At 48.5% G+C, this 19,919-nt stretch overlaps 1 protein-coding gene across 1 annotated transcript in view; it reads left to right on the top strand.

Annotated features, from left to right (window-relative positions):
* Nucleotides 1–15,944: 15,944 nt before the first annotated feature.
* LOC116984601 (F-actin-monooxygenase MICAL2-like) overlaps nt 15,945–19,919 on the top strand; it is a 172,120-nt gene continuing 168,145 nt past the window's right edge. The window contains exon 1 of the mRNA XM_033038833.1: nt 15,945–16,258. The gene's annotated coding sequence lies outside the window, so the exon portion shown is untranslated. The remainder of the gene's footprint in view (nt 16,259–19,919) is intronic.

Below are 19,919 nucleotides of genomic sequence, written 5' to 3'. Positions count from 1 at the left end.
CTAACTATCTACCCTATCTACTGTCTCTCATAACTTTATAAACATAACAGGTCTCACCTCAGTCTCCGAAGCTCAAGAGAAAATAATCCAAGTTTGTTGAACCTCTCCTTATAGCTAGAAACAAAGAACTGCAGATGCTGGTTTACAAAAGAGGACAAAATGCTGGAGGAACTCTGAGGGTCAAACAGCATATCTGGAGAACATGGATTGTTGACAAAAAAGCACCTATCCATGTTCTCCAGAAATACTGCCTGACCTACTGAGTTACTCCAGCACCTTGTGTCTTCTCTCCTTATAGCTAACCTGGTGAAACTCTTCTGTGGTCATTGCATTGAAATAGTCACACTTCAGCTCATCAGTCTCAGCGTGTTCATTAATCTGCCCCTGTCTCATGCTTACTGGGCATAACCTCCACCTTCCCGTCAATTCTACCACCTGCTGATCTGAGGTATGAAGTCCTTGGGAAGTATTGGTGATCTTATAGAGTTGTACAAAATCATGAGGGGAATAGATTGGGCAAACACACAGAGTCTCTTGAGCGGAGTGGGGGAATCAAGAACCAGACATAGGTTTGAGGTGGGGTGGGAGGGGGTAGGAAAGATTTAATAGGTACCTGAGGGGTAACCTTTTCACACAAAGGGTGGTGGGTGTATAGAACGAGCTGCCAGAGGAAGTAGTTGAGGCAGGTATTATCGCAATGTTTAAGAAACATTTGGACAGGTACATGGATAGGATAGGTTTGGCCTTCATCAGTCAGAGTATTTGAGTATAGAGGTTGGGAGGTCATGTTGCAGTTGTATAAGACATTGGTGAGACCGTATTTAGAATATTGTGTTCAGTTCTGGGCACCACATTATTGGAAAGATATTGTCAAGCTTGGAAGGGTTCAGAAAAGATTTATGAGGATGTTGCCAGGACTAGAGGGTGTGAGCTATAGGGAGAGGTTGAGTAGGCTGGGTCTCTATTCCATGGAGCACAGGAGGATGAGGGGAGTTTTTATAGAGGTATACAAAATTGTGAGAGGAATAGATCGAGTACGTGCATAGAGTCTGTTGCCCAGAGTAGGGGAATTGAGGACCAGAGGACATAGGTTCAAGGTGAAGGGGAAAAGATTTAATAGGAATCCGAGGGGTAACTTTTTCACACAAAGGGTGGTGGGTGTATGGAACAAGCTGCCAGAGGAGGGAGTTGAGGCTGGAACTATCCCATTATTTAAGAAACAGTTAGACAGGTACATGGATCGGACAGGTTTGGAGGGATATGGACCAAGCGCAGGCAAGTGGGACTAGTGAAGCTGGGACATTGTTGGCCGGTGTGGGCGAGTTGGGCCAAAGGGCCTGTCTCCACACTGTATCACTCTATGACTAGAGGGATATTGGCCAAGCGCAGGCAGGTGGGACTAGTGTAGATGGGATATGTTGGTCGGTAAGGGCAAGTTGGGCCGAAGGGCCTATTTCCACATTGTATGACTATGACTATTCCCAGGCTTTAGATGCAGGGGTACGGAGAGAAGGCTAAAGTATTTCCACAAGGAACCTGCAGGTGGTGGTGTTACCATGCACCTGCTGGGCTCAGGGCAAGTTCCTCCGGTATCCTTCAAGCAATGGAAGATTTATATTCAGCTGGACAGCATCAAATTAAAGACTGATCAGGACACAACACTTCACTCCCTCTGCACAATCCGTTAATTTTACACAATTACACACCTTCTCTCGGGGCAGCACAGTGGCACAGCTATAGAATTGCTGCCTGATGCCCCTGTCCCACTTAGGAAACCTGAACGGAAACCTCTGGAGACTTTGCGCCCCACCCAAGATTAGATTAGATTAGATTCGTTTATTGTCATTCAGACCTTTCGGTCTGAACGAAATTTCGTTTCCCTGCAGTCATACATATAATAAAAAATGACAAAAACACACAATCAACAGAAATTTAACATCCACCACAGTGAGTTCACCAAACATCTCCTCACTGTGGTGGAAGGCAAAATCCTAAAGTCTCTGTCTCTCCCTCTATTGTTCTCCCTCTGCGCCGAGGTGATCCAGGCTCCAGATGTTGTGACCTCACCGGGTGATGGTAAATCCCGCGGCTCAACCGTGCTCCGCGAACGGGCCGGTTCAAACTCCGCGGGTGGTCGCTGCCGCCGCTGCCGCCACAGCACCGAGGCCGAGTTGGGTCTCCGCTGCCGCCGCCACGGTTCCGGGGCCGAGTTGGGTCTCCGCTGCCGCCGCCACGGTTCCGGGGCCGAGTCGGGTCGCCGTTGCTGCTGCCGCCGCCGCCGCCACAGCTCTGAGGCAGAGTCGGGTCTCCGCTGCCGCTGCCTCCGCCACAGGTTTCCAAGGTTTCCGTGCGGTTCCCGGAGGTTTTTGTCAGTCTCCCTACCTGCTTCCACTACCTGCAACCTCCAGCAACCACCGGGAACCTCACGGAAACCTTGGGTGGGGCGCAAAGTCTCCAGAGGTTTCCGTTCAGGTTTCCTAAGTGGGACAGGGGCATATTACAGCGTCAGAGACCCGGGTTCGATCCTGTCTATGATTGCTGTCTGTACAGAGTTTGCACTTTCTTCCTGTTGCCACGTGGGTTTTCACCGGGTGCTCCGGTCTCTTCACACACTCCAAAGACGTGCAGGTTTGTAGATTAATTGACGTCTGTAAATTGTGAATTGTCCCTAGTGTGTAGGATAGAACTAGTGTACAGGACGATCGTTGGTCGGCGCAGACGCGCTGGCCCGAAGGCACCTGTTTCCACGCTGTATCTCCAAACAAGTCCCAGGAGCAAGATTTGAACCGAAGCAGACACAGAGTGTTGGTGCGGCTCAGCAGGTCGGGCAACATCTCAGAAGAACACGGATAGGTGACGTCTCAGGTCGGGACCTTTCTTCAGACTGATCCCGAAATATCCATGTATTCTTGAGATGCTGCTAGACCTGCTCAGCTCCTCCAGCACTCCAGTGTCTTTTTTGTAAACAAACATCTACAGTTTCTTACACAAAAATGCTGGAGAAACTCAGCGGGTGCAGCAGCATCTATGGAGCGAAGGAAATAGGCAACGTTTCGGCACGAAACGTTGCCTATTTCCTTCGCTCCATAGATGCTGCTGCACCCGCTGAGTTTCTCCAGCATTTTTGTGTACCTTCGATTTTCCAGCATCTGCAGTTCCTTCTTAAACACATCTGCAGTTTCTGGTTTCTGCAAGATTTGAACGCACGGCTTCCAATTCGGAGACTTCCAAAGGAGAACCAGAGTGTCTGGCTTACCAACGAAAGACACAAAAAGCTGGAGTAACTCAGAAGGGTCAGGCAGCATCCCTGGAGAACAAGGGTTGGTGATGAGTCAGGTCGAGACCTTTCTTCTGAACTGAAGCATGTTCCCCAGGGATGATGTGTGATGAGTCACCGGCACTTTGTGTCTTTTCGACAGTCCACTATGTTTCTTCAACTAGAGATGGGAGCAGGGGCTGTTTAGTTGAGCTAAATGATTCTCTGGGAAGAAATGTTTGTCTCGTCTTACTTTTTCATGTCCTTGAAGCTGCACGATTTGCTCGTCGTCTAAGTAGCAATATTATTTTTCAAAGCACCCAATTGTCTTCCTCAGGTTTGCTTGGGGGGCTGCCAGCAAACAGCTTTATTTGAAATACAACTTATGTTTTAACCCTTGCATTACACCCATATCTCCTGATTCCTCTAACGTTAAAAAAAAATTGTCGCCTTAAACTCACGCAAGCAATGGGTGTGAGAACTCGCAGCCATGAGAATTCCCGAGATTCAACACGTCTTCTGAAGAGATTTCCTCTCCTCTCCGCCCAGGATGACCCCTGACTTTGAACCGCTAACATTCTCTCCTGGGATGCTGTCCGACCCGCTGAGTTCCTCAGGATTCCAGCATCTGCTGGGAACGGAGGGATATGGGCCACATGGAGAGGCAGAGATGAGATTTTTAGGGAGATGTAGCATGGGAACGTGCCCTTCGGCCCACCGAGTCTATGTCGACCATCGATCACTTGTTCACACGGGTTCCATGTTATCACATTTTCCTTATCATCCAGCATCAGCCATTCTCTACAAACCAATGGCAATTTTACATCGGTCATTGAACTTACAAACCTGCGTGTCTTTGGGATGTGGGAGGAAACTGGAACGCCCACACAATTGAAATTAGTTTATCTTGGCAACTTGTACAGGACATTGTGGACTGACGGGCCCGTTCCTGTGCTGTACTGTTCTATGTTGTTGTGTACAGCATGGAAATAGGCCCTTCGGCCCTCTGTGTCTATACTGACACCATTGGGTCTATCTACACCAATCTCATTTACCTACATTAATCTCCTCTCGCTCTGTTCATTCAAGTACCTGCTGGACAGATGCCTGGTAAACGATGTTATTGTTGCTGCCTCCACCTCCTCCTCTGGCAGCTCGATGCAGATAGCAAGCCAGGGATAACAACCTCCACATGCTCCCACTTGTAAGTCCTGTAAGGATTGTGTTTGCTTCAATGAGATCACCTCTCGTGGGGACAGACGCAGACTGCGATTTCCACCCCCTGTGTCAGTGATCTGCACTCTGGGAGTCTAACCTCAGACGCGTGACATCAACAAGTTATATCCCTGTGTGGAGAAAATGTCCCAAAACCAAGTACTGAGTGAAAGGGGGAGGGTTTTGTCAGGCCTGAGGAAGGAAGGCCTTCACATCTCCCGTCCCCATCCACACTGTACCACTGCTGCTCTGCATTTCCCCACTCCTTCAGCCAAAACACTGAGCTGAAGAACATTTTTAGACTTTAGAGATACAGCGCGGCAACAGGCCCTTTGGCCCGACAAGTCCACGCCGACCAGCGATCACCCTGTACAATCGAACTTTCCTACACACACACACACTAGGGATGATTTACAATTTTACTGAAGCCAATTAACCCACAATCTTTGGAGTGTGGGAGGAAATCGGAGCACAGGGAGAACTTGCAAACTCCGTACAGACAGCACCCGTAGTCCGGATCGAACCCGGGTCTCTGGCGCTGTGAGGCAGCGACTCTACTGCTGTGCCGCCCAGGGATGTCCCGGATCTGTGTCAATTGACCTCCAATAACCACAGCCCTCCTCCTCCATGCAACATAGAACAGTACCGCAGAAGAACAGGCCCTTCGGCCCACAACGTCTGCTCTGTCCCTCAATCAGTGCCTGGCACGCAGCCCCTCTTCACCAGAGACTACGATCTGCCTGACGAACAACCTCCCTGGGGTGGTCTCAGTGATGTCTGACAGATAAAACAACTACTCATTCTGAAGGCTCATCTTCCAAACATGTGTTTATATGCTGATGATACCTCAAATGATCCATCTTCATACTGAGCCAGGATTTGCATTTCTTGGTGAGCTAGTTCCTGGCTCATCAGATATAACCTCTCTTCATCATCAGCTTGCTCGGAGATTTCTCATTAGATTCTGCAGCACATTGTGACCGGCTACAGGGAGCTGAAAATCTTCGTCACGTTCAGAAGTTTTCATTTAATTTAAGAGACATTGTGTAACATCTTCCAACCTCTGCAGGGAGTCTCAAAGAACTTACGGCCAACAAAGTATTTCAGAGGTGAAGTCAGCGTGGCAATTTGGGAAAAACTTCAGCCCGAGGGGGGGGGGGTGTGTGTGTGTGTGTGTGTGTGTGTGTGTGTGTGTGTGTGTGTGTGTGCATGTGAATGCGTGTGTGTGTGTGTGTGTGTGCATGTGTGTGTGTGTGAGTGCATGTGAATGCGTGTGAGTGTGTGAATGTGTGTGAATGTGTGTGTGTGTGTGAGTGCGTGTGTGTGAGTGTGTGTGAGTGCGTATGTGTGTGTGAGTGTGTGTGAGTGCGTGTGTGTGCATGTGTGTGTGTGAGTGCGTATGTGTGTGTGAGTGTGTGTGTGTGAGTGCGTGTGTGTGCATTTGTGTGTGTGAGTTCGTGTGTGAGTGCGTGTGTGTGTGTGAGTGCGTATGTGTGTGTGAGTACGTGTGTGTGTGAGTGCGTGTGTGTGTGCGTGCGTGTGTGTGTGTGTGTGAGTTTGTGTGTATGCGCGTGTGCGTGTGCCAAGATTCTGTATTAGAGTCGTAGCGAGATTCCTCAAGGAGGTCAGTGCGACCACACTTGGAGTATTGTGAACACCCGTCTATAAGCTGCAAAGAGTGCAGAAGAGATACACCAGATATTCGAAAAAGGGTCTCGACCTGAAACGTAACCCATTCCTTCTCTCCAGATGTGCTGCCTGACCCTCTAGAGTTACTCCAGCATTTTGTGTCTATCTTTGGTTTAAACCAGCATCTGCAGTTCCTTTCTACGCCAGATATTACCCAAGTTTGCGGGCTTGAGTTATAGGGAGAGGTTGGGTAGGCTGGCATTTTTTTCTCCAGAGCCTGGAAGACTGAGGGGTGACCTCATTGAGGTCTACAAGATCATGAGGTGCATGGATAACGTGAACACGTTTACCAAGGGTACCAAGGGTAGAGGATTCTAAAACTAAAAGGCATAGGCTTAAGGTGAGAGGGGAGAGATTTAAGAGGGACCACAGAGGAGAGTCCATATCTGGAATGAGCTGCCAGAGGAAGCTGGAGAAGAGGATACCTTTATGACTTTAAAAATACATTTGAGGGGACATATGGATAGGAAGGGTTTAGAGGGCCAAATGCAGGCAAATGGAATCAGCCTCGTATGCCAACTTGGTCGACATGGACAAGGTGGGCCAGAGGGTCTTTTCTCTGCTGTACAGCTCTATGTCTTTCTTGCAGACTAACAACAATTGGTTTTAGTTTTGCTTGAGAATTGTTAGATGAGGCAATGGCTCCTTCCGGTATCCCAGTTATGGATGAAAGACCCATTGTTATTATATGAAGCTGTTTAAGATCTCCACTGAACATGGGTCAATATTTATGCCTTGGTTGAGTAACTGTAGAACCGACAACTTGGTCATTACTTTGAAATGTTTGCAAACTACTTGCTGAAGTTTCCTCCTTCAGGACAAGATAGGTGATTGACTGGAAACTGCTCTGAGTTGGTTTGAAGTCACGAAGGCTTTAAGGGGGCATGGTGGCGCAGAGGTACAGTTGCTGCCTTACAGTGTCCGAGAAACGGGTTAGATACTGACCACAGGTGCTGTCTGTATGGAGTTTCTACGTTTTCCCCTTTGACCCGTGTGGTTTTTCTCCGGATGCTCTGGTTTCCTCCCACGCTCCAATGACGTACAGGTTTGTAGGCTAATTGGCTTGGTCAAATTTTAAATTGTCACTGTGTGTAGGTTAGTGCTAGTGTACGGGGTGATCGCTGGTTGACGTGGACTTGTTGGGCCGAAGGGCCTGTTTCCGCACTGTATCTCTAAAATCTAAAGCATAAAGTAGAAAAAAAATCAAGAATACAATAAATTAATAACCATAATATTAGGTGCCCATAACAAAGTGAAACTAAAGCTTCTGGTACAACCCAAGATAGTCCACAGAAGATCTTAGTTGCTGAGATTAGCGTTGTGCAGTGTTCAAGAGCCTGAAGTTGTTGGGAAGAAGCTGCTCTTGAACCTGTAACTCACAGACTTCAGGCTCCTGTACCTTCTTCCCGGTGATAGCAGCACGATGAGAGCGTGGCCAGGGTGGTGTGAACTTTTGATGATATTGGAATGTCAGGCGAGTCCCTGACTGAGGGATACCCGACCTCTGACCCACAGGGTCTGGATCCCTGATCCGATCGAGTTTCTGGCTGGCGATGACCTCCAGGACATTGATGGTGGGAATCCCGGCTATGGGACTAAGGGAGGGTTGGTTGGTGGTCAGACTATCATATTGAAGGTAGACATTGCCAGGGACTCATGTGGAGCATACATTACCTGCGGCCCATCAGCCTGATTCTTGTGTCCTTTCCCTATGGGAGCGTCGCCCACTCCATTTCTCCATAGATGCTGCCTCACCCGCTGAGTTTCTCCAGCATTTTTTGTCTACATTTGATTTTTCCAGCATTTGCAGTTCCTTCTTAATGACTGAGGATTGAGGAAGTCCCTTCCCTTTAGCCCGCTACTTCCTCCTAAGCCAACTGAATCAAATCTCCAATAAATCTCTTACCTTCTGATGGCAGTGGATTAAAGCAGCATGTTCTACATCTTGAGCATGAAACAAAGTGCTGGAAGAACTCAGAGGGTCATCGGCATCTGTGGAAGGAATGGGCAGATGACCCTTTGGGTCTTCAGACTGATTTGAGAAGGGGAGAGAAAGCTGGAGGAGAGAGGTGGGGGCATGACAAAGCCTGCCAAGTGATCGGTGGAGGGTGATTGTCAGATGGGTGGACATTCTTGGCCTTGGTACGTAGCTCCAGTCACCTGTTTGAGCGGTAAACACCAGCTGCGTACATTCGCTTTAACTTCTGAGAACTGCTGGTACGTTCCTCTTCCCGCCTCAGATTGACTTTGCAAAGCTGGAGAAGGTCAAAGCATCGTCTCAATGGCAACAGCGCGAATCTGAGTGTTACATTAGCAGATAAAACCGAAAATAGAGACGGGCAATCAAAGAGGTGATGGCACGGAAGAATCTTGAGTATGCAGGCCAGAAATTCCTGTTCTTGAACAGTATCCCAAGTGCTAGAAATATCAACCTTGTTTATCGAGCTTTGTAAATGCAGAACTTACTTATGTGACGTGCAGCAGTGAAGGTTAAGAGGATACTTGATAGAGACATTGACAACCAAGGGGGAATTTGATCGATGAAGTAAAAGACAACGTGTTTGCAGAAACTGGAGTGTTGGTAACCAGAGAGATTGGCAAAAGGGCCAGAGGGCTTGGAAATAAAGCAAGTTAGAGCTTAGCTTAGAGATACACCATGGAAAAGGACCTCCTGCCCACTGAGTCCTCACCGACCATCAATCGCCCATACTCTAGTTCTATGTCCTACACACTAGGGGCAATTTACAGAAGCCAATTAACCTACACACCTGCACGTCTTTGGACTGTCGGAGCATCCGGAGAACGTGCATACAGACAGCACCCTTGGTCAGGACCGAACCCGGGTCTCTGCCGCTGTGAAGCAGAAAACTCTACCGCTGCGCCACCGTGCCGCCCTCTGTTGCGGTGATTGTGGACGAGCTGCCTGCAAGGGTGGTGGAGGCAGGTTCAACACAAGCTTTCCAAAGGGAATTATTGTCATAGGGTCATACAACACTGAAACACGCCCTTTGGTCTAACTTGTCCACGACCACCAAGATGCCCAGTCGAAGTCAGTCCCATTTGCCCACGTTTGGCCCATACCCCTTTATCTTTTCCTATCCACGTACCTGTCCAAAGGCCTTTGAATTGTTTTTGTACTTGACTCACCTATTTCCTCTGGCAGCTTTTTCCATAAACACACTGCCCTCTTAGTGAAAAAGTTGGGGGTTATGGGAGGGTGAGTGGAAGGTGGGGGTTATGGGAGGGTGGGGGAGGGGGGGTTATGGGAGGGTGAAGGGGGAGGGGGGTTATGGGAGGGGGGGTTATGGGAGGGTGAGGGGAGGGGGGGTTATGGGAGGGGGGGTTATGGGAGGGTGGGGGGAGGGGGGGTTATGGGAGGGTGAGGGGTGGTTGTTTATTTATTTATTTTAAAATAGACTATTCAGGTAATAAATATATACAATTCATGAACCGTGCAAAAAAATTAATCCGACATTTTCGGAGGCTATACAAATTATTCAATACAGTCTACATACATTGCTCAAATTTCACAAATTTATCCCCCACCCTTGCCACTCATTTGGCCTACTGGCGTGGGATCCCTTCCCTTATTTTGAGGGTGGGGGGTCTCCACCACACCCCGGGGGTTATGGGGAAGGTGCGGGGAGGGTGGGGGTTTAAATGACTGGTGGGTTGCCAAAGATGAGAATGTACAGCACGGCCTCACCTCTATGTCAGAACGTGATATTAAGAAGCAAAGTCTTTGATCTGCTTTATTCCACCTGTGCTTATTTTAATGTTTTGAAAATTCTCTTGGAATTTATTGACAAAGAAAGCTGTACAGTCAGCTGGCCACCTGCTGAGCCAGTCTCACTAGGCAAGCTACAAATCTCAGCCACTTTCTAGTCATTATAGTCTCAGCATTTCTGAGAATTTAGCCTCTTAATCTGATTATTCCACCAACAACATTTCTTTGCCGTTGCCACGAGATAGACATTTAAAAAACAAACCTGCGTGTTTATTCTAAAGATATTACGTATTGTTGTATAAATAGATCGTTTGGAGACTATTTTGCCACTTGTGGGTGAATCACTGACAATTCTACATAGTTCACACCTTCTATTGTGTCCTGTTACTGCCTAACATCAAGAGTCAGGAGTGTTTAATTGTCATACTGTATGTACAGGCAGCAAACAGGGGTAATTATATATTATATATACCTCTATACGTTCACCCCTCAGCCTCCGGCACTCCAAAGAATAAAGTCCTAGCCTGCCCAACCTCTCCCCGTAGCTCAGGCCATCGAGTCATGGCCACATCCTCGTAAATCTTCTCCGCACCTTTTCCAGCTTGATGGCATCTTTCCTACTGCAGGGCGGCCAACTTTGAACACAATACTCCACGTCGAGCCTCTCCAATGCCATGTACAACAATAACACAACATCCAAACTCCCAGACTCAGTTCCCTGACTGATGAAGGCCAGCGTGCCAACACTCTTCTTCATCCAACCTGCCAACAAGTGACACCACTTTCAGGGAACGGTGAACGTATATTCCTGGTTCTCTCTCTGCCCTCCGACACTCCCCGAGGTCTTGCCATGAAGTTCTACTCTGGGGTACACAAAAATGGTGGAGAAACTCAGCGGGTGCAGCAGCATCTATGGAGTGAAGGAAATAGGCAATGTTTCGGCACGAAACATTGCCTATTTCCTTCGCTCCATAGATGCTGCTGCACCCGCTGAGTTTCTCCAGCATTTTTGTGTACCTTTGATTTTCCAGCATCTGCAGTTCCTTCTTAAACAAGTTCCTACTCTGGTTTAACGTTCCAAAATATATTCATTGCAATTAAGCTTCATTTGCCATTCCTCGGCCCACTTGCCCAGCTGATCAAGATCCTGTTGCAATTCTTGATGACCATCTTCACTGTTGACGATAAGTGTGATCTTACTAACCCAGCCTCGACACAGATGACAAACAGCAATGAGCCCAGCACCGATCTCTGAGACACATCACTAGTCACAAGCTGTGTAGGAAGGAACTGCAGATGCTGGTTTAAACCAAAGATAGACACAAAAAGCTGGAGTAACTCACCGGGACAGGCAGCATCTCTGGAGAGAAGGAATGGGTGACATTTCGGGTTGAGACCCTTCTTCAGATGCTGAAAAACGGCCTTCCACCTCCACCCTCTGCTTCCGACCAAAACAGGCCATGGGACATCCAATTATTTGGCTCTGGATCCCATGTTATCCAACCTTCCAGAGCAGCGGACATGCAGAACCTTGTCAGTCGAGCTGGGAAATCATCCCCTTCTCCTCCCATTGATTTCTCCAGTACTGATATGTCACTGATGCTAATTCTCTTGAGCGCACATTCACTCCACTCCATTACTTCCAGGAGTTAATCTGTGTCTTCCTCCATGGAGATATACATGTACTATGTTGAATTGCTCCCTGTTTGTTGGCCATGGTCGACGCAGTGCTGTAGTACCAGAGTTTATCCACAGGGGCAGTCTGGAGGAGGAGTAATATGAAGATGGCCACACTCAGTAGAACATCACATACCTCTAGAGACAGAAGAAACTGCAGACGCTGGAACCTTGAGCAAAACACAAAGTGCTGGAGGAACTCAGTCGGTCAGGATCCTTCTTCTGCAATACAACATCCGCACTTCTCCACTCCATGCCCTCACTGATGAAGGCCAGCGTGCCAAAAGTCTTCTTCACCACCTTCAGTGAGCGATGTACTCGTCTTGCTGGGTGCCACTGCTGCACAACACTTCCCAGGCCCCTCCCATTCACTAAAAGTCATGTCAGTCAAGTGAGGAAGGGTCCCGGACCAAAACATTGTCCATTTCCCTCCACAGATGCTGCCTGAACTGCCGAGTTTCTCCAGTAATTTGTTGTCAGCACTGTACGATCCTCCCTGAATCATTATAAGTGAGGCAAAAGTAATATCAGTACATATTGTCATATGTATCGACAACATAATAATGAACTTTACTTTCCTTTACTTTAGACTTAGAGTTACAGTGCGAAACAGGCCTTTTGGCCCATCGAGTCCATACTGACCAGCGATCGGTCACCCCTTACACTAGCACTACATTGGGGACAATTTACAATTTGACCCAAGCCAATTAACCTACAAACCTGTATGTCTTTGGAATGTGGGAGGAAACCGGAGAACTCAGAGAAAACCCACGCGTTCACAGGGAGAGTGTAGAAACTCCGTACAGACAACACCCATAGTCAGGATTGAACCTGTGTCTCTGGCACCGTTAGGCAACAGCTCTACCCTTGCGCAACTGTGTCGCACAATCAGGTGCTGAAATTCCTACAAATTCTTACTTGCCACAGCTTAACAGGCCCGTAAACACAGTAACCAACAGATAAATGTATAATCATCAATAATACTAAAAATTAATAACCATGATACTGGATAACCATAATAATGCAAAAATTAATGTCTGTAGTGCAACCAAAGACACAGTCCATGGAAGATCATGGTTGCTGAGGTTAGTGTTGTTCAGTGGTCAAGACACCAATGGTTGCTGGGCAGAAGCTATTCTTCAACCTGGAGGTCACAGTTTTCAGTTCCTGTATGTTCTTCCCGAGATGAGAGTGTGGCCAGGATGGTGTGGGCCTTTGATGATATTGGCTGCTTTTTTGTGGCAGCACTTCCTGTAGATCCCTTCGATGGTGGAGAGGTCAGTAATTGTGGTGTCTTTCATCTTCAATTTATATATGGACAGCAAAGGGTTTAGATGGTCATGGGCCAAATGCAGGCAAGTGGGACTAGCCCAGAATGTCAACTTGGTCAGCATGGACAAGTTGGGCCGAAAGGCCTGTTTCCGTGCGGAGGAGCTCCATGACTCACTGGCTGCAGCTCTGGTGGTGCTAATGTGTTCTGACGGGGAAGGTGTGGCTCATGATCCAGGCCTGGGGCAAGTTGCTGAGGGAGCTCCGCACTGCAGGACTCTGACTAACTCAAGCATCGTCAAACCAAACTCTTGCCTAGTTTAGTTTATGTTTAGTTTAGACATACAGCGTGGAAACGGGCTCTTCGGCCCACCGAGTCCGTGTCGACCAGTGATCCCCGTAAACTAGCATTGTCCTACACACTAGCGACAATTTACAATTTGTACCGAAGACAATCGACCTGCAATGATCAGCCATGATCACATAGAATGGTGGTGTTGGCTCGAAGGGCCGAAGGGCCTACTCCTGCACCTATTGTCTATAGTCTATACAACCTGTACGTTTTTGGAGTGTGGGAAGAAACCGGAGCATCCGGAGAAAACCCACGTGGTCACGGGGAAAACGTACAAACTCCGTACAGACAGCAGCTGTAGACAATAGACACTAGACAATAGGTGCAGAGAGAGCTAGATAGGGCTCTTAAAAATAGCGGAGTCAGGGGATATGGGGAGAAGGCAGGAATGGGGTACTGATTGGGGATGATCAGCCATGTTCACATTGAATGGCGGTGCTGGCTCCACCGCCCTCTGAGGCAGAGAATTCCACAGATAAGTGTATGGAGATCGAACCCAGTCAGGATCGAACCCGTGTCTCTGACGCTGGAAGGCGGCAACTCTAGCGCTGCGCCACTGCTCCCGTCCTTCAGGTGAATCTTCGGGGGGGGGGGGGGGGGGGGGAGGAACATTCTCACTAATGTATTCCTTTCCCTCGGCGATCATAAACAGATGTGCTCATTATAAATGACTGTTTGTGGGAAGCCTGTTGTGTCAAACCTGCTCCTGTGTTTCCTGCAGTAACGCAGAGATACGCCTTAAAGGAGCACCTCCAACCACTCCTCCCCCCCCCCCCCCCACGTTCTTATGTTCCAAGACAGGATGAATGCACAGTCTTTTCCCAGGATGAGGGCTATACTCCTTGGAGCGTTGGAGGCTGAAGGATGATCTTATAGAGGTGTATAAAATCATGAGGGGCACAATTAAGGTGAAGGCATTGAATCTTTATCCCAGTGTAAGAGAATCACAAACTAGAGGGTAAAGGTTTAAGGTGATAGTGGAAGGATTTAACAGGAATCGGAGGGGCAACATTTTCACTCAGAAAGGGGTGGGTATATGGAACGAGCTGCTGGAGGAAGTAGTTGAGGCAGTTCGGGAACAGTATATAAAGGACAGATACATGGATGGAGAGGATAGATTTAGAGGGATGGGGCCAAAAGCCGGCAAATGAGACTGTCTTAGATGGGGCATCTTAGTTAGCATGCACGAGTTGGGCTGAAGGGCCTGTTTCCCTGCTGTATGTGTGTTCTATGATCAGCTGCATGAGCGGCGTGCACCTTACTGAAGTGGTGGTGGGGAACGACTGAAATAGCTTCAGTACAGCATCACCTGTGTTGACGAGTGACACTGAGAGTGCCTCTTGCACTGCCAGGTACATGTTCCCTCGTTGTGTTTCGCACTCATGTTTTGCCTGCAGTTATTTTCTTTTCACTTGCTCATTTTATGTATAATTTATGTTTTTGTGTGCTTGCCTGAATCTAAGCATCTGTGATGCAAGCTGGTGCAAGCAAGGGATTCCATTCCACCTGGACCTCATTGTACTTGTGCATATGGTAATAAAGTCCATTTGACATCTTTGGAGTAAGTGCCCGACAGTGAGAAGCTTGGGTGAATTCCTTCCCCCTCAATGTGGCCGTTCTTGCTCCCTGTACAACTGGTACAGGCCAGGACATGGGAAAACTTAAATACAAGGCTTTAGACTTTAGAGATACAGCATGGAAACAGGCCCTTCAGCCCACTGAGTCCGCACCAACCAGTGTACACTAGCACTATCCTACACAGTAAGTACAATTTACCATTTTACCAAAGCCAATTAACCTGCAAACCTGTACATCTTTGGAGTGTGGGAGGAAACCAGAGCACCTGGAGAAAACCCATGTGGTCACAGGGAGAATGTACAAATTTGGACAGACCGCACCCGTAGTCAGGATCGAACCCGGGTCTCTAGCGCTGCCCAAACTGAGGGATTTCTTTCCCCAAAGTCACTGAGTCATAGAGCTGTACAGCACGAAAACAGGTCCTTTGGCCCATCTTGTAGACGCTGACCAAGTTGATTGGTCCAATTTGCTGGGCTAGTCCCACTTGCCTGAATTTAGCCCACAGCCCTTCAAAGCCTATTTGAATATATTTTACATTATATCTGCATCTATAGCTTCTTCTGGCAGCTCATTCTAGATACGGACTCCCCTCAAAATGCTGGAGTAACTCAGCGGGACAAACTTGGATTGTTTTCACTGGAAATTCGGAGGTTGAGGGGAGACCTGATAGAAGAACATACATTATGAGAGACATAATGTCTTCACAAACGTCGCCTATTTCCTTCGCTCCATAGATGCTGCCTCACCCACTGAGTTTCTCCAGCATTTTACCTTATGAGAGACATAGATGTGGTAGACAATCAGAACCTTTTTTGCCAGGATGTAAAGACTAGATGTCAAAGCCTAGAGGGCATATCTTTAAGGGGCGAGGGGAAAGTTTCTTTTACACAGAGAGCGGTGGGTGCCTCGATCAGGCAGTCAGGGGTGGTGGTGGTGGGTGCAAATATTAGTGGCATTTAAGAGGCTTTTAGAGTGGCACATAGATATGCAGGGATTTGGATTACGTGCAGGCAGAGGAGATTAGTTTAATGGAGACGGGAGAGACTGCAGATGCTGGAATCCTGAGCAAAAAAACAAGTGCTGGAGGAACTCAGCAGGCCAGGCCGGGCCGGGCTAGCCCAGGCAGCATCCGTGGGGGGATTGGACTGACAACAGTTCGCGTCGGGACTTGTTCAGACTGGGGATTCGTCTGAGCCGGAGGTTGGTTTCACTCGGCACAGACGCTGTGGGCCGAAGGGCCTGTTCCTGTGTTGTACTGTTCTGCATACGAGAGACTTCCCACCTTGTGACTGCTCTCAGCCCAACCCGAAAGTGCACAGCTGGGAGGGAGGAACTTGTTTGTGTGTGTGTGAGAGAGAGAGGGCAGGAGACAGTGCCTCTCCATATCACTGTGCTGTCCGCAGTTACACACTTCAACGTGCTAACTCAGTCGCAGCGAATACTCTTTATCAGGGACTCCAGCCTTTGCGAGGAGCGGCGGCTGACAAGCAACTCAGTAAGTACAAACCAACAAGCTCCCTGACTTGTGTACTCTCAACAAGTGGCAGGCAGGCAGGCGGGCGCTGTCTGTTCATTCCAGATTGATTGCAGTTGCTTTAATGTTTTATTTGTAGTTGCAGCCGGCATAAGGCAGATAGTTTCCGGATCCCTCGGCTCCATGGGGCTGGGTTTGTACCAAGTGCCGCTGTTTAATAATTAACCCTCTCAGGAACAAACAGCTCAGCAAGAACTATTTCTGATGCCGGCTATTAATAAAGCGACGCCGCGGGAGATTTTCCAGGAGTTTGTGTGTGTGGGGTGTTGGAGGCGACAGTGGCTGCGACTGACATTGGAAATTTTTTTTTTTAAACACTACCAAGACGAAACTTGGATTTCCATAGCGCCGCTCTCATCCCTCCCTTTCAGATACCCCGAGCCCTTTGCGCCCCATACGTGTCCAGCAAGTGAGAGCGATTGACAATTGTAGCCTGTGATGTCAGTGGGATACTGGGGAGCACCTTATATTGTAGAGGAATGTTGGCCTGTGGAATGCTGGAAATAACTTGGGATGGAAGGAACAAGGATCTGCAGGTGCTGGTTTACCAAGGAAAGATGAAAACATGCTGGAGTAACCTACAGAGTCTCATGCCCAGCCTAGGAGAACCGAGAACCGGAGGACATAGGTTTAAGGTGGAGGGGAAAAAGGTTTAATAGGAACCTGAGGGGTAACTTTTTCACACATAGGGTGGTGGATGTATGGAACAAGTTGCTGGAGGAGGTAGTTGAGGCAGGGACAGTTGCAATGTTAAAGAAACAATTAGACACAATTAGTCTACACTAGGCCAAATGTAGACAGGTGGGACTAGTGTAGATGGGACATGTTGGTTGGTGTGGGCAAATTGGATCAAAGGGCCTGTTTCCACGCTGTATGACTGACTGGAATCTGAAGGGTCCTGACTCGAAACGTCTGTCACCTGTTCATGTTCTGCAAGATGCTGCCTGACCTGCTGAGTTACTCCAGCACTCTGTGTCATTCCTTGGGTATAAGGACGTTGTCCTAACCTATGGGGAGATGTTGGGCAAGCCAGGATGTTATTCCTGGGAGCACAGGAGGCTGAGAGGTTGACCTTCTAGCGGTGTATACAACCATGAAAGGAACAGATAGGGTGAATGCACAGAACCTTTTTGCCAGGGTAGGGGAATCAGGAACCAAATAGCATAGTTGTAAGGTGAGAGGGGAAAGATATAATACAAACCGGAGGGGCAACTTTTTCATTCAGAAGGTGATGCACACAGAATATGGAACGTGGTGCCAGATTATTTAGTTGAGGCAGTTTCAATAACAACATTTACAAGGCATTAGAGCAGGCAAATAGAAAGGAAAGGTTTAGATGGAGTATCTCAACTGCCAAGAATGAATTGGGCCAAAGGGCCTATTTCTGCACTATATAACTCATGGATAATCTTTAGACTTTAGAGATACAGTGGGGAACCAGGGCCCTTCGGCCCACCGAGTCCATGCCGACCATCGATCACTTGTACACTAGCCATATCCTACACACTGGAGAGAATATACAATTTTTGCCGAAGCCAATTAACCTACATGTCTTTGGAGTATGGAAGGAAACCGGTCACGGGGAGAACGTGCAAACTGTACAGTCAGGGTCTCTGGTGCTGTAAGGCATCAACTCTACCACAGTGCCACCCTGTGTGGTTTATAACCCAGGGGAGGTTGGCTGGGTGTGGAGGAACTCCCTGCTGCCAGTACACAGTTGGACAATGTTATTGAAGAGGCATACAACAGCAGCATCTATTAACTGCACCCTCGTTGTACCTGTCCACTAGGAGTGATCGCAGCGTCCCAGCAGTCCAAGAGCAGCTTCTGCCCAGCAACCATCAGGCTCCTGAACACTGCACAACACAAACCTAGGCAACTCTGATCCTCCATGGACTGTGTCTTTGTTTGCCCTAGTATGGTTGCCTAGTATCACTGAATACTAGGGAATCAAGGACATAGGTTCAAGGTGAGGAGAGGGGAGAAAGATTTAGTAGAAATCCAAGAGATAACTTTTTTACACAAAGGGTGGTGGGAGTATGGAACAAGCTGCCAGAGGAGGTAGTAGAGGCAGGTAATATCGCACTGTTTAAGAAACATTTGGACAGGTACATGAACAGGATAGGTTTAGATGGATATGGGCCAAATGCATGCAGGTGGGATTAGTGTAGATGGGACAAGTTGCTCAGTGTGGGCAAGTTGGGCCAAAGGGCCTGTTTCCAAGCTCTATGACTCTATTAAGGTTATCAACATTGTATTATTGATTGTTATATACTTATCTGTGTGTTCTTGAGTTTACGGGACTTTTAGGCTGCAGTCTAAAAGAATGTCATTGTTCAGTTGTGCGTACATATGACAATTAAACACTCTTGGACCCCCCCCCCCCCCTCCCCCCCCCTCGACACCAGACCTCCTCGTACAAGGACGGGGCATCAAAAGAAGGTCAGCAGATGTTTTAAGAAGTTTTTTAAATTAGGAAGGTGAGATTTAGGGCTGATACCCTGAATGCAGTCTTGGGTAGCTCTTGGCATGCAGACAGGGATGATGAAGAGGTCTTGAGTGGAGATAGGGAAGGGCTTAGTGGTGGGAGGGGGTTCCAGAGATAGGGAGGGGTGTAGGAGCAGGGAGTGGGATACAGTGAGGAGGGGTGGGTGGTCTAGCGAGTGGGTGCAGTGAGGTGCTCTCTCTTCTCAGCCGTTACGCCCCAGGTGTTCCAGCTGCCCTTGCCTGTGTCCTGGCCACTCATTCATTGCCTGACCCGCTGAGTTACTCCAGCACTTTGAGTCTGTCTTCACTAATTACCTCCCTTGCCGCCTGTGTAATCTCCCCAGCAAACCTGATCTCCACCAGCCCTGCACCACAGCCTGTGTGGCAGGGTGCATTTATGGAGCGTGAGCTATTTCTGACCAGAGAAAGGACTCTCAGCATCTATTCCCAGGGGAATGTGTTTCCAGACCACCTCTCCTCTCAGCTGAGGCTACAGCTAGGCTCTGTGGGGAGGGGGCTCTGACAATGAGGAGGGGCTAGTTTCTGCTGGTGCCACGGTGGCTCAGCGGTAGAGTTGCTGCCTCACAGCGCCAGAGTCCCGGGTCCGATCCTGTTGACGGGTGCTGTCTGTATGAAGTTTGTACATTCTCCCCGTGACCGCGTGGCTTTTCTCCGGGTGCTCCAGCTTCCTCCCACACTACAAAGCCGTAGAGGTTTGTAGGTTAATTGGCTTGGTAAAATGATGAAATTGTCCCTGGTGTGTAGTATAGTGCTAGTGTACGGGGTGATCACTGGTCGGCATGGACTCGGTGGGCTGAAGGGCCTGTTCTGCACTGTACCTCTCTAAACTATACTAAACTGTCTGGGAAACTGTGTAGGGCCTGTGTGCGGGCGTGGTTTAGGCCGTGCGGTAGCCATGGTGACCAACCACTTCTCCCTGCTGGCCTGGCTTGGGTTTGTCCAGCTGTTGCTGATGGGGCTTGTGTGGAAGAGAGGGAGCTTGCATTTCTGTAGCCTCCTTCCTCTTCCTCCCACTGCTCCTCGAAGGCCTTGCCACCTACTGAAGCCTCACCACCTTCGTCAGAAATACAGCAGCGACTGTACGCAGAGGTTTTAGACCACAGAGGGCCGGGGC

The sequence above is a fragment of the Amblyraja radiata genome, chromosome 20 (assembly GCF_010909765.2).
Source record: "Amblyraja radiata isolate CabotCenter1 chromosome 20, sAmbRad1.1.pri, whole genome shotgun sequence".
NCBI lineage: Eukaryota > Metazoa > Chordata > Chondrichthyes > Rajiformes > Rajidae > Amblyraja > Amblyraja radiata.
This window is presented reverse-complemented; position numbering and strand designations above follow the sequence as displayed.